The sequence below is a fragment of the Arachis hypogaea genome, chromosome 4 (assembly GCF_003086295.3).
Source record: "Arachis hypogaea cultivar Tifrunner chromosome 4, arahy.Tifrunner.gnm2.J5K5, whole genome shotgun sequence".
NCBI classification, from domain to species: domain Eukaryota; kingdom Viridiplantae; phylum Streptophyta; class Magnoliopsida; order Fabales; family Fabaceae; genus Arachis; species Arachis hypogaea.
Genome location: NC_092039.1, coordinates 82,992,575 through 82,994,973, shown reverse-complemented (window position 1 = coordinate 82,994,973; position 2,399 = coordinate 82,992,575). Strand labels below are relative to the sequence as shown.

General features: G+C 40.5%; 1 non-coding gene across 1 annotated transcript; it reads right to left on the bottom strand.

Annotated features, from left to right (window-relative positions):
- Positions 1 to 261: 261 nt before the first annotated feature.
- On the bottom strand, positions 262 to 369 carry LOC112799510 (small nucleolar RNA R71). Its single transcript, XR_003201086.1, has one exon. It is a non-coding gene; the product is annotated as a small nucleolar RNA R71 (small nucleolar RNA).
- Between the last annotated feature and the right edge of the window lie 2,030 nt (positions 370 to 2,399).

The following is a 2,399-nucleotide window of genomic DNA, read 5'->3' as shown; positions in this document are numbered from 1 at the left end:
TTTCTCTGATGCAACAGAATTGCAAGTTTCAGACTTTCATCAGAAGATCCTTTTTAGTTCTTAACTGAATTCTTGCAGATCTATGATACTGTTAAGACCAATGGAGTTGATCCCGAGGTCTATAAGCTTATGCTTTTCCCTTTTGCTGTAAGAGACAGAGTTAGAACATAGTTAGACTCTCAGCCTAGAGATAGCCTGAACTCTTGGGATAAGCTGGTCATGGCTTTCTTAGCCAAGTTTTTTCCTCCTCAAAAGCTGAGCAAGCTTAGAGTGGATGTTCAAACCTTCAGACAGAAAGAAGGTGAATCCCTCTATGAAGCTTGGGAAAGATACAAGCAACTGACCAAAAAGTGTCCTTTTGACATGCTTTCAGAATGGACCATCCTGGATATATTCTATGATGGTCTGTCTGAATTATCTAAGATATCATTGGCCTTTTCTGCAGGTAGATCTATTCACCTGAAGAAAACGCCTACAGAAGCTCAGGAACTCACTGACATGGTTGCAAATAACCAGTTCATGTACACTTCTAAAAGGAATCCTATGAGTAATGGGACGCCTCAGAAGAAGGGAGTTCTTGAAATTGATGCTCTAAATACCATATTAGCTCAGAATAAAATGTTGACTCAGCAAGTCAACATGATTTCTCAGAGTCTGAATGGATTGCAAAATGCATCCAACAGTACTAAAGAGGCATCTTCTGAAGAAGAAACCTATGATCCTGAGAACCCTGCAATGGCAGAGGTGAATTACATGGGTGAAGCCTATGGAAACGCCTATAATTCCTCATGGAGAAATCATCCAAATTTCTCATGGAAGGATCAACAAAAGCCTCAACAAGGCTTTAATAATGGTGAAAGAAATAGGTTTAGCAATAGCAAGCCTTTTCCATCATTCTCTCAGCAACAGACAGAGAATTCTGAGCAGAGCCCCTCTAGCTTAGAAAACATAGTCTCTGATCTATCTAAGGCCACTCTAAATTTCATGAATGAAACACGGTCCTCTATTAGAAATTTGGAGGCACAAGTGGGCCAGTTGAGTAAAAGAGTCACTAAAATTCTTCCTAGTACTCTCCCAAGCAATATAGAAGAGAATCTAAAAAGAGAGTGCAAGGCCATAACCTTACTTGGTGTGGCCGAACCTAGAGAGGAAGAGGAAGAGTTGAATCCCAGTAAGAAAGACCTCATGGGACGTCCTCTGGACAAAAAGGAGTTCCCAATTGAGGAACCTAAGGAATCTGAGGCTCATCTAGAGACCATAGAGATTCCATTGAACCTACTTCTGTCATTCATGAGCTCTGATGAATATTCTTCCTCTAAAGAGGATGAAAATATTACTAAAGAGCAAGTTGCTAAGTACTTTGGAGCAATTATGAAGCTGAATACCAAGTTATTTGGTAATGAGACTTGGGTGGATGAACCCCCTTTGCTCACCAATGAACTGAATGACTTGGTTAGGCAGACATTACCTCAAAAGAAACAGGATCCTGGTAAATTCTTAATTCCCTGTACCATAGGCACCATGACCTTTGAGAAGGCTCTGTGTGACCTGGGGTCAGGCATAAACTTAATGCCACTCTCTGTAATAGAGAAACTAGGAATCTTTGAGGTACAGGCTGCTATATTCTCATTAGAGATGGTAGATAAATCCATGAAAAAGGCTTATGGACAGGTAGAGGACGTGCTAGTAAAGGTCAAAGGCCTTTATATCCCTGCTGATTTCATAATACTAGACACTGGGAAGAATGAGGATGAATCTATCATCCTTGGAAGACCCTTCCTAGCCACAGCAAAAGCTGTGACTGATGTGGACAGAGGAGAGTTGATCCTTCAATTAAAAGAGGACTACCTTGTGTTTAAAACTCAAGGATCTCCCTCTGTAACCATGGAGAGGAAGCAAGAAAAGCTTTTCTCAATGCAGAGTCAAACAAAGCCCCCACAGTCAAACTTTAAGTTTGGTGTTGGGAGGCCACACCAAACTCTAAGTTTGGTGTTGAACTCCCACATTCAAACTCTAAGTTTGGTGTTGGGGCCCCAACAATGCTCTGAACATCTGTGAAGCTCCATAAGAGCTCACTATCAAGCTATTGACATTAAAGAAGCACTTATTGGGAGGCAACCCAATTTTATTTTTCTATGTTATTTTCCTTTTTTTAGGTTGATGATCATGTGGAGTCACAAAAACTACTGAAAAATTATAAAAAAATAAAAAACAGCATTAAAAATAGTACACCCTGGAGGAGAAACTTACTGGCATTTAAACGCCAGTAAGGGTAGCAGAATGGGCTTCACGGCCATGCCTGGACCATTATCACTTATGTATTTTCAACGGTGGAGTTTCTACACACCATAGATTAAGGTATGGAGCTCTGCTGTTCCTCGAGTATTAATGCAATTATT